The sequence below is a fragment of the Lynx rufus genome, unplaced genomic scaffold (genome assembly GCF_022079265.1).
Source record: "Lynx rufus isolate CCGP_SWC_20201006 ecotype Redwood Valley unplaced genomic scaffold, mLynRuf1.p SCAF_19, whole genome shotgun sequence".
NCBI classification, from domain to species: domain Eukaryota; kingdom Metazoa; phylum Chordata; class Mammalia; order Carnivora; family Felidae; genus Lynx; species Lynx rufus.
The window spans coordinates 6,948,363-6,961,211 of NW_025814833.1; the positions used below are offsets into that span (position 1 = coordinate 6,948,363).

General features: G+C 40.7%; 1 pseudogene; it reads right to left on the reverse strand.

Annotated features, from left to right (window-relative positions):
* Positions 1–2,385: 2,385 nt before the first annotated feature.
* LOC124514062 (NHP2-like protein 1) lies at positions 2,386–2,788 on the reverse strand (annotated as a pseudogene).
* Positions 2,789–12,849: the final 10,061 nt, after the last annotated feature.

The window sequence follows — 12,849 nt, forward strand, 5'->3', positions numbered from 1 at the left end:
AAATAAGTCAGAGAAAGAGAAATATTATGCTTTCACTCATATGTGGAATTTAAGAAACAAGACAGATGAACATTGGGGAAAGGAAGGAAAAATAAAAGAGAAAGAGAGAGGGAGGTAAACCATTAGAGACTCTTAGCTATAGAGAACAAACTGAAGGTGGCTGGAGGGGTGTTGGGTGATGGGATGGGCTAAATGGGTGATGCACATTAAGAAGGGCACTTGCTGGGATGAGCACTAGGTGCTATATGTAAGTGATGAATCACTAAATTCTACTCCTGAAATCATTATTACACTGTATGTTAACTAATTTGGATTTAAATAAAATTTTTAAAATTTTTAAAAAAGAAAAAAACAGAAAATAACAAGTGTTGGTAAGGATGTGGAGAAAGTGGAACCATTGTGTATTGCTGGTGAAAATGTAAAATGGTGCAGCCATTGTGGAAAACCAAATAGTGGTTCCTCAGAAAAATAGAATTATCGTACGACTCAGCAATTCCACTTGTAAGTATATACCCAAAAGAAATGAAAGCAAGAGCCTGAACAGGTATTTGTAAGTAAGTATTCATAGCAGCATTATTCTCAAGAGCCAAAAGCTGGAAACTGCTCACGTGTCCATCAGTGGATGGCTGGATAAACAAGATGTGATATATACATACAATGCAGTATTTTTCAGCCTTAAAAAGGAATGAATTGGACCCATGCTACAAAATGGATGAACCTTGAAGACATTACACAAAGTGAAGTAAACAAGACATAAAAGGACAAACGCTATTTGATCCCACTTACATGCAGTTCCAAGAATAGTCAAATTCATAGAGACAGAAAGTAGAATAGTGGTCTCCAGGGGTTGGGGGGGGGGGAAGGGGGCAATGAAGAGTAATTGTTTAATGAATACAGGGCTTCAGTTTAGGATAATGAAAAAGTTCTGGAGATGGATATTGGTGATGGTTGCACAGCAATGTGAATGTACTTAATACCACTGAAATGAATACTTAAAAATGGTTAAAATGGTAAATTTTATGTTATGTATATTTCACCACAATAAAAAATTGTTTAAATGCTTTCTGTCTGCAAAAATGTTTCCCAGCCTGCCACATTTACATTGGCTCTATCCCAATTTCCCACTGCCCGCGATTAGGCAGACTTCCTCCAAATCCCCTACTTCTGGCTCAAGTCAGCTAAATCTCCACGACACCAAGCCACTGGAAATAATTTCTTTGTAGGGTTAAGTTTCCCAGAAATTGGAAAGTCCCTACTGATGCCACCATGAATCAGACAAAGCTCTGTAGTTTCTCTTCAGGCCAAAGAATTCCTGAATGTCCCTTGACAACTCTCCCCTCCTCCTTATGTCTATTTTGTTCCCCGTGAAAATACTTATTACCATTTTGGGGGAGAATATGACTATATTTCTACATTACGATGCTCACAAGAATGACACGCTAGCACCGTCCTTCTGATGTGATAAAGAACACATACATCTGACCCACATTGTGGCAGGAAACAGGAGTAAGAGCTCTCGGAGCTGGTACCAAGTACCCCCTGAAGACATCTCCATCCACTAGAGAGGATGTTCCTTTGGATTCCGGCATCCTGTTATAGCTTCCAGTCAAGTCTCCATGATTTGCCCAGACTTCTTCATTCCAGTACCAGTTGACCCTTTTTTTTTCTTGCCACTCTTGACTCTTTCTTTCAAGACCTAAGTCAACTGTCCCATGTCTAACTCAGCCAGGCAGTTTCTGGGATTCTCCAGCACATCTCTTTGGTATGTTGCTGCCCTGCCACCCTCAGGGGCACAGTTGGGAGTTGGGGAAGAGGCGGGGGGAATAATATCACATCTCCAAAGCAGAAAGCAGAGACATATTAGCAAATGACACTTGGACATACACCTAGCAACCTCACGGGATATATGCTTTCTCCCCGAATGGTACATAAACCCCTAGAGAGCAGACATGTATGGAAGGATTTTGTACTCTAGGCACAAGGGAGACAAAGCGAACAGCGTTTACTTCCAACATGCCCCCCACACAACAGGAAGTTAGCGCTTGAAAGCTGGAACCAAATCTCTCTCCTGGCTCTTCCCTGCCTTTGAATGGTGTCATCACTCTGCTTCCACCTGTTTTGACATGTGATTGTTTCTCAAAAGGGAGGATAAAATGGCAGAGACCGAGAGAGAGTAGAGAGGGAGATTGGGGTGTGTGTGGGGGGGTACTATATGGACAACAACCTATAAAACAAAACAAAAACGATACAGGAATGCAAAAACCAGATTCAGTGCTATCACACAACAAGAGAGGGCAGCTGGAGATACTACGTGCTAACACACACAATATGATACACGACCCCAGGTTGAGGACTCAGTGACGAGTGGGGCAGAGGCCACCGTTTTTAGACCAAGAGGCTTTCAGTGGACTGCTGAACGGACCGCTGCTTCAGCCGTAAGCCCTCTCCGATGGTGACAGAACAGGCAATGACAGGCCTGGCGACCCCACAGGCCTACCCCAGGGCCTGCTCAGAGTGCATGAACGCACAGGGCACATTCTTAATCCTCCCCCAGCAGCAGAAGGTGCAGGGTCATCTCCAGGGGCTCTGGGTCTGCGGCCATCAGCGTGAGCTCAGAGATGCCCCTGTTGACGGGGTTGGTGGCTTCACTGGCTCCTTTCCGAAGCTGCTTGTAGTTACAGGACAGCCGGACAAGGGCCAGGGCTTTCTTGGTGAGGTGGGTGTCTATGAGGGGGTAAGCCTTCAGATTTACATCAGCCTCAGTCACGTCTGCAATTGTGAGTGTCATACCTCGGCCGGAAAATCGCACCACACTGGAGGAGTAGAAATGGCTGAGCGCCTACTTATTATCATTCATGTGGCATTTGAGAATTTCCATAGCACCTTCTTTTTTAATGTTTATTTATTTTAAGAGAGAGAGAGAGCAGGGGAGGGGCAGAGAGAGAGAGGGAGAGAGAGAATCCGAAGCCGGCTCCACACGGTCAGCTCAGAGCCCCACGCAGGGCTTGATCTCATGAACCATGCGATCATGACCTGAGCCAAACCAAGAGTTGGACACTTAACTGACCGAACCCCCCAGGCGCCCCTTCCTAGCAGCTTCTTAAACAAACACTGGCATTTGATAAAACCAACAACATAATGAAGCTGAATATTCTTAGCCCATTTTACAGATGAGGAAACTGGGGCTCGAGGGGTGGAATTGCTCAAGTTCCCACAAAGCAGTGGAACTGGGGCTCCTTGAACCCAGACCTCTCTCATGAGATTCTTTCCTCCTTGACTGTTTCACAGGTCTGGGGCAATCAACGTATTCAAAAGTGAGTTCATCAGCTAACCTGCTTCTTCTCCTGTGATTCCCACCTTAGGGAATGGTACTGACATTCAGTCCAAGGCAGAAATCTTGGAGTTATCACTGACGCCTTTCTCTCTCTCACTCCTCACAGCCCATCTACCACCAAGTCTGTGGACTCTGTCCCCTAAATATTTTTTCAAATATATTCACTTTTCTCACCCCCACTGCCACTTCCCTTGTTCAACTCACTATATCTCTCATCCAGATTCCTGCCATAGCTTCCAAAGTGATCTCTTTCCCTCCAGCCTTGCCTGTTTACAATCCATTCTCCAAAGAGTTATCGAGAGCAATCTTTCTAAAATCAAGTCTCATCACGATTCACCTGGGGTGTAAAAAATTGTTAATGTTTATTTATTTTGAGAGAGGGAGAGCAAGCACACGAGTCGGGAGAGGGCAGAGAGAGATGGAGAGAGAGAATCCCAAGCAGGCTCCCCACTGTCAGCCCAAGCCCAACGCGGGGCTCGAACCCACAAATCGTGAGATCATGACCTGAGCCGAAATCAAGAGTCGGGTGCTCAACCGTTCCCCTCACCTGGGGTTTTCATTCATTTTTGTCGTTGTTGCCAGTGAAGCCCTGTTTTAAAAATGAAATATTTCAATAAACCCTAACGCATAATGGGTAAAGGCAGAAAGATATTCTATCGAAGTGGGGGACAGAGGCCTGGATCCCTGAATATTCTGTGTCTTATCTTCCCTGAGGCACCAATGGTTCTGCAAAACAGGGCATAATAACCACAAGATAAAGTGTCTTAGCATGGCTTAAGAAGTTAATTGTGATTAGGCCCGTGTTTGCCTCTGTAGCTCCATGCCTACTGCTGCTACCCTTCCCTTCTGTATCAGTCAGGATAGGCTAGGTTATGCCACAGTAACAAACAGACCCCAAACCTTCATGATATAGAATAACAGAAATTTATTTCTCACCCAGCTAGTTGTCTATTGCAAGTCAGCAGGGACTCTGCTCTACCTCATCTCCATTCTGGGACAAAGGCTTGATGGAGCCTCCCTCACCTGGACCATCGCCTGTCACCACGGCAGAGGAAAGATAACCTGGTGGCTCTTACTCTGGCAGCGAAATGATGAGCCTGGTAATGACAGGCATCTCTTCTGTTCACAGTTCATCGGCCAACCCTGGGCACGACAAGGGGGACAGGAATTGCTATCTTACCATGCACTCAGAACAATGGGGTAGGAGAGAAACTGGGATATTTGGCAAAAAGCGCTAATGTCTATTACCACACCTTCCTCCTCTCATTGTAAGCCACAGTGAGCTACCTATAAGTTTTTGGAATGTGCACATGCTGTTCTTTTTGGCTCCCTCCCCCAATCCTTCTGGTACGCTTCTACTTGATCTTCTAGTTTCAGTTCAAGCGATATGCCTCCAAGGAACCTTCCTTCTGTTTCATCTGCTCCCGTTTCTCCTTTCCCAGACCAGGTCAAGCGATCTTCTGCTGTGCACTCCAACACTCTGTTCTTCCTTCCAGCATAAACCTTATCGCAGTCTCTGAATATAATTGCTTATACAATTAATAAAGGTGAAATGGATAATCTTCAGAGCTTTGTCTGCTTGATCCTAAGCTTTTGCCCATTTGGCAAACCATGCTGCTTAGACCGGAGAAGAAGGTGCAGCTAAAAACCTGCCTTCTACTGTGGGCTGAGAGCATGTGGAACGGGTCTAGAAAGGGAGGGTGTGGCATATGAAAGTTGAGCTTCATTTATGAGCTAATCCTGGGACACATACTTCCTTGGGTGTGTTAACTGGGGTCAATGGGGCAGGGGACATGGCTATTCTGACAGTTTTATGTTCATTAAGCGAAGAACACCAGGGAATTTTGACTTCTTCCACAGGTTCCGTTGATGAGTTTCTAGCAGCCAAATGATACATGATTTGGGAGGTAGAGTTGAAACTCTTGTTGTATTGAGTTTTAGAGCGTTCTTTGCAAAATAGATAGACATCCTGACTGTGCTTGCTTTTTGCTAAGGATGTAGACGTGCAGCCCAAGGCATTTCTTCGGAAATCTTTGATAGTGCTTGATTTTCCCCTGTAGTAACAAAGAGCTCACTACCAAGGGCAGCACTTAGAATGACGTCCATGAAGAGGTGTTCAAACTCATTAGTAATTACAGAAACACAAGTTAACTAAGCAGCTCTCAGGCTGGCAAAAATTAAAAAGTCGATAATGTATTGATGAGGATGTGGGGATATAAGAAATCTTATGTTCTGCATAATGTAGACTAGTTCAGCTATTCTGGAGAACAATTTGGCACTACTCCATTCACTCGGTGAATATTTATTGAACACCGTTCATGTGTCGAGAAATGTTCTAGGTGCTTGGGATATAAGCAGTGAATGACACAGACACAAATCTCTTGGACTCTTACTATCAGAATAATAATTATAATATAAGAATTATATTGATATATAATTATATTACATATTATAATAATTATTATAACATAATATTTGCTATATAATTAAATAATATAATTATATGATGTAATTATATTATGTATTTATAATTATTACAAGATAATAAAGATAATATCCAAATATTTCATTTATTAGATAATTATAAGTGCTAAGCAGAGAAAGTAAAGCAGGAAAGGGAAATACGAAATGTTCCGTAGGAGTTGAAACTGAAAAAAGAGTGGCCAAGGAAAGCCTCACTGGCCTGAGGGTTACATAGTTAACGTAGTCACATTAAACACATGCATGTCCTCTCACCCAACAATTCTGCTCCTGCATATGTGGAAATATTCCAAAACAAGCCTGTAGAGGGACATGTATGAAGATGTTCATAGCAGTGTTATTTGTGCTGGTGGAAGTTCAGCAGAATTCCAGTGAAATCCTTGACTGAAAGAGTGGATAGATAAAATGTGGTGGGTACGTGCCATAGAGAATTATGCAGCAGTTGGAAGTGACAGATTAAATATACATACAGCAATGTGGATTGCTCTAAAAACATAATGCTGAGTGAAAAAAGTAAGAAACAGAATGAGATGTACAGCACAGTACTACTTATATAAAGAATACATGCTCACAAAACAAGAACACAGAGTTTGAAAACACATTCGAACAAAAAAAGCTACACGTTAAACATACCAGAATGGCTACCGGTATGTGGCATAAGAGGGGGATGGGAATGAGATATGGGGTTAAAAAATAAGACAAAATAAACACAGCCCAATATGTGGATTTGATGTTCCAAAAATACAGATTTCTATAGGATGAGAGTCAAGTGTTTCTGTCACTCACCATGCAATTGTGCAGACTTATCCAATTCACTCAACTCATCTGGGTTTCAGTTTCCTCTGCTACATGAGAATAACGTGTCCAGTCTTAGCTCCCTTCAAGGACTGTTGCAAGGTTCCAGTGTGTTAATGAACAGAAAAGGACTTCAAGTTTAAAGTGGAGACACTTATCTAATATAAGCAACGGTTATTGTCGCACAAAGTGGGTGTTTGTTGTTTGACTGCCCACTATGCATTTCCATTTTTGTTTGACTTCCCCCTATGCATTTCCATTTTTGTCTCTTCCCACCAATCCTGATTCCCATTTGGGGATACCTGTTTTGAAGCAGCTGACTCTATCCCAGGTGGAACACATGACCTAGGATAACCGCTCATTTCATCCCTTGTCCACGGTGATTGTTTTGAGATGGTATATGATTTGGGCTGTTCAAATAAGACGTAATCTGAAGACTTTGGCTGGGAATACTGAGGAATACAAGGAATTCCTTGTATATACTGGGAATACAAGGAAGAAACAAGCTTCTTCCTTGTTTGCCATGACAAGGTAGTATGTAGCCCTGGAAGTAGCAGCTAAGTCCTTCTTTGGAGCAAGAAGGGGGACTCCACCTGAGAATGGAGTCCTAACAAATGAAGTGGAGCTGAGAAATGGAGAGAGAAGAAGAGTGAGCAAGCAACTGAGCAGAATGAAGCTCACCCAAAGCTGGGTTTACTCTTGAACTATACAGTGGCATTGGCCAGTAATTTCCCCCTTTGGGGTTAAGACCATTTGAATTGAGTCTTCAGTGGCTTGCAAACAAAGAATACAATCCTAAGTGATGCACTGTTGTTTATTTTTATCTGTTTATTGTTTTTTACAAGTACACACAAAACCTCTTAAAATAAACTGCAAAGCTGTAAGCAACACAGTGGGTCCTGAGGCTGAATTGGTACAATCTCTACGCCGGATGGAAACGTTCTCTAGAAAGTGCCCTGAAATGGATTGTTCAAGGTTTTCAGCGGTTCCAGACTGCAAATGATGTCAGCTGCTCCAATTTTGGATGAGGAAAAAAGATATCTGCTTTCATACATTTGTTTCCTGATCTGTAGTTGACAAGAGAAAGAATCCTGGAAATAAAATTGTTGCAGGTGCCTGATGATTCCGATCCTTTAGCCACATGTGATGAAATGGAGACTTCAGTTTGTAAAGAATGCCCCTCTAGAGAATCCTGGGCTTCAGAATTGAACACCACAGGGAAGCAAGAGGAGTCTCAGCCTATAGTGTTCTGTGATGAGCACAGCTTCTTAGATTCCCAAGGCTGAGTCCACAGAGCAAATGCTTTTGAAAGAATACAGCAGCCAATATGCTAACAAAGAGAGTTAACATCCATCATCCAAACTGCTGTTTCCCTTCAGTGGCCTTGACTTCTTTCTAGAAAGAGTGCTTTAACACCCACAAACACTCTTTGTGCAGTTGGTTTGTGAAGATTTTCCCAGATTTGGGGGAGTGAGGCAGGAGGAAAGAATTAGCCTCCAGAATGGCAGCTCTTGATTTTCACAAACATCACTAGACTTGTCCGGGATGCCTATCATGCTTAACGGGCATGATGGAGAATGTAGAAGTTTGAGACTAGGGTCACACCCTCATGAAACAGACTACTTAGCCAGACAGGAAACACACAGTCACTCATCATGCTCCTCCAAAAATATGGCTTTTGCCTAATTTACTCCTGCTTATCCTCAGCTCAGATATCACTTCCTCAGAGATCCCTTCTCTGGTCAAATCCGCAGAAAGCAAGCTCTCATAGATCCATGCAAGTCTTCTCTGTAGCACTGACTGCGCTTGCACATTTACTTGGCGTGCTTTTTAGATTAAAGTTAGTTCTCCCACTGAACTCTTGGTTCCTTAGGGACAGAGATGGTCAAAATCTTTGCTGTTTAAAAAACACACATGCAACTTTCACTACGTGTCAGGCAATTTGCTCAGTAGTTTACAAATATTAACCTATTTAATTCTCATGGCAACTCCAGGAGGCATTATCATTGCCATCTATGGAAAGGAAAGTGAGACCCAGAGAGGCAGAATAGCTTGCTCAAGTTCACAAAACTAAAAAATGACTTAGCCAGGATTCAAACCCAGGGAGGCTGGTGCCAGAGTCAACCATACTGTCAACCATTATGCTATGATATTTTGCTCACCATTACATCCCCAGTACCTATCACAATGCCTGACACAGAATATATGCTCAGTAAACATTTTCTTTTGGATGAACTAACGGATCTTGTCCTTTCTAACACTAAGTCAGGCAACCCAAAATTAGCATAATAATCACACATTGACTTATAAATCATATTCATTAAGTTTGCACATAATTATAATAAGATCATTATAAACCTCCTTGTGATTTCTTTTACATTATTGCAGGGTTTTTTTTCCCTCTTTTTTCTATTTTAACTTGTTTTCATTGAGATATAATTGACTTATAACATACTAGTTTCAGGTGTACAACAAAATGATTTGATATTTATATATACTGCAAAATGATCACTACAATAAGTTTATAAACATCCATCACCAAAAGTATTTACAACTTTTCTCTTGTAATGAGAAGTTTTAACATCTACTATCTTAGTAACTTTCAGATATACAATACAATATTATTAACTATAGTCACCATGCTGTATATTTCTTCCTCATGACTTATTTTATAACTGGAAGTTTATAAATGCTTTGACCATTTTGTCTCATGTCACCCACACCCACACCACACTGTAAATTCTATTAATTTGAATTTTTCTATTTAGCCAGTTAACATGGGAGTATCTTAAAATGAATGAGCTAAAATAGAAAATATTATGTAGAAAGCTTTCAACCAGTGGTATAGCCAAGTAAGCTCCTATAAGATTTGATCCTCTTGCAAATAATAGACTAGGGTTTGGAAAACTATAGCCCCTACACCAAATCTATCCAGCCACCTGTCTTCGTAGATAAAATTTTATTGGAACACAGCCATGGCAATTCATTTGTATGCTCTCAATTTCTGCTTTCATGCTATAAAGGCAGAATTCATGAGTTGTGACAGGTCATTATACGTGACCCTCAAGGCTTAAAATATTTGTTATCCGGCCCTTCACGGAAAAAGCTTGCTATCATCTGCTCTAGACAAAATAAAACAAATCATGGCATCAAGGCATTGGTAAGAGAGAAGAAGATGCTGACACTTGGAAAAAAGGAAGTAGGGAATGTGTTTCCTATTTTAAATCCCTTTTAACTTGAGGGTAGGCCAAAAATGGGATTGTCTGAGGCAGTTAATGCTCTTTTTTAATTTTTGTTTTATTTTCAAAAATTTTGATTCCAGTATAGTTCACATGCAGTGTTATATTAGTTTGGGGTGCACAGTATAGATTTCAAGTATAGCTTACTTGGTGCCCATCATGATAAGTGTACTCATAACCCCCATCACCAGTTTCACCCATCCCCTACCCACCTCCCCTCTGGGAACCATCTGTTTGTTCTCTATAGTTAAGAGCCTGGTTTTTGGTTGGTCTCTTTTTCCTTGGTTCATTTGTTTTGTTTCTTAAATTCCACATATGAGTGACAGTATACAGTATACAGTATTTCTTTCTTTGACTTATTTCACTTAGCATTATAGTTTCCAGATCTCTCTATGTGGTTGAAAATGGCAAGATTTCAGTCTTTTTTATGGCTGAATAATATTCCATTGTGTGTGTGTGTGTGTGTGTGTGTGTGTGTATGTATATATATGCATGTATATGTGTATGTATATAGATAGATATCTCACATCTTCTTTATGCATTCATCTATGGAAGGACATTGGGGCTGCTTCCATAATTTAGCTTTTGTAAATAATGCTGCTATGAACATGGGAGTGCATGCATCCCTTTGAATTTGTATACTTTGGGTAAATACCCAGGAGTGTGATTACTAGATCATAGGGCAGTTCTATTTTTAACTGTTTGAGGAAACTCCACACTGTTTTCTGCAGTGGTTGTACCAGTTTGCATTCCCACCAACAGTGCAAGAGGGTTCCTTTTTCTCCACATCCTCACCAACACTTGTTGTTTCTAGTATTTTCAATTTTAGCAATTATGGCAGGTGTAAGGTGGTCTTGATCTCACATCAATGATCATCACTGTGGTCTTGATCTGCATTTCTCTGATGAAGAGTGATGTTGAGCATCTTTCATGTGTCTGTTGCCCATCTGTATGTCTTCTTTGAAGAAATGTCTATTCATCTCTTCTGTCCACATTTTGATTGGATTATTTGGTGTGTGTGTGTGTGTGTGTGTGTGTGTGTCTGTGTGTGTGTGTTAAGCTGCATAAGTTTTTTCTATATTTTGGATACTAACCCTTTATCTGATATGTCATTTACAAATATCTTCTCCCCTTCAGTAGGTTGCATTTTAGTTTTGTTGATTGTCTCCTTTGCTGTGGAGAGGCTTGTATTTTTTTTTTGTTTTTGTTTTATATGAAGTTTATTGACAAATTGGTTTCCATACAACACCCAGTGCTCATCCCAAAAGGTGCCCTCCTCAATACCCATCACCCACCCGCCCCTCCCTCCCACCCCCCATCAACCCTCAGTTTGTTCTCAGTTTTTAACAGTCTCTTATGCTTTGGCTCTCTCCCACTCTAACGTCCTTTTTTTTTTTTTTTTCCTTCCCCTCCCCCATGGGTTCCTGTTAAGTTTCTCAGGATCCACATAAGAGTGAAACCATATGGTATCTGTCTTTCTCTGTATGGCTTATTTCACTTAGCATCACACTCTCCAGTTCCATCCACGTTGCTACAAAAGGCCATATTTCATTTTTTCTCATTGCCACGTAGTATTCCATTGTGTATATAAACCACAATTTCTTTATCCATTCATCAGTTGATGGACATTTAGGCTCTTTCCATAATTTGGCTATTGTTGAGAGTGCTGCTATAAACATTGGGGTACAAGTGCCCCTATGTATCAGTACTCCTGTATCCCTTGGGTAGATTCCTAGCAGTGCTATTGCTGGGTCATAGGGTAGGTCTATTTTTAATTTTCTGAGGAACCTCCACACTGCTTTCCAGAGCGGCTGCACCAATTTGCATTCCCACCAACAGTGCAAGAGGGTTCCCGTTTCTCCACATCGAGAGGCTTGTATTTTAATGTATCCCCATAGTTTATTTTTGCTTCTGTTTCCCTTGCCTCAGAAGACATGGCTAGAAAAACATTTTTATGGCTGATGAATGTCAGAGAAATTACTGCCTGTACTCTCTTCTAGGATTTTTATAGTTTCACGTCTCACGTTTAGGATCTTAAACCATTTGAGGTTTATTTTTATGTATGGTGTAAGAAAATGGTCCAGTTTCATTCTTTTGCATGTAGCTATTCAGTTTTCTCACCATTTGTTGAAAAGACTTTTTCCCATCACATATTCTTGCCTCCTTTGTGGAAGATTAATTGACCATATAATCATGGGTTTATTTCTAGGCTCTCTATTCTATCCTATTGATCTGTGTCTATTTTTGTGCCAGTACCATACTGGTTTGATTACTACAGCTTTGTAGTATATCTTGAAATCTGGGATTGTGATACCTCCAGTTTTCCTCTCCTTTTTAAAGATTGCTTTGGCTATTTGGGGTCTTTTGTGGTTCTATACAAATTTTAGGGTTATTTGTTCTGGTTCTGTGAAAAACACTGTTTGTATTTTGATAGGGATTTCATTAAATCTGTAGGTTGCCTTGGGTAGTATGGATATTTTAACTGTATATGTTCCTCCATTCCATGAACATAGAATATCTTTCTGTTTGTTTGTGTTGTTTTCAATTTCTTTCATCAGTGCTTTATAGTTTCAGGGTATAGGTCTTTCACCTCCTTGGTTAAGTTTATTCCTAGGTATTTCATTATTGTGCAGTTGTAAACGGGATTGCTTTCTTTTTCCGCTGCTTCATTATTAGTGTATAGTAATGCAACAGATTTCTGCATATTGATTTTGTATTCTGCAACCTTACTGAATTCGTTTATCAGTTCTAGTAGTTTTTGCTGGAGTCTTTTAGGTTTTCTGTATGTAGTATCATGTCATCTGCAAATAGTGAAAGTTTAACCTCTTCCTTGGTTATTTGGATGCCTTTGATTTCTTTTTGTTTTCTGACTGCTGAGTCTAGTACATTGGTTGATTTGTGAATATTGTGAATATTGTGAATTTGTGAATTTGTGAATATTGAACCACCTTTGCAGAATAATTCCCACTTGATTGTGGTGAATGATTTTTTCTTAAACGA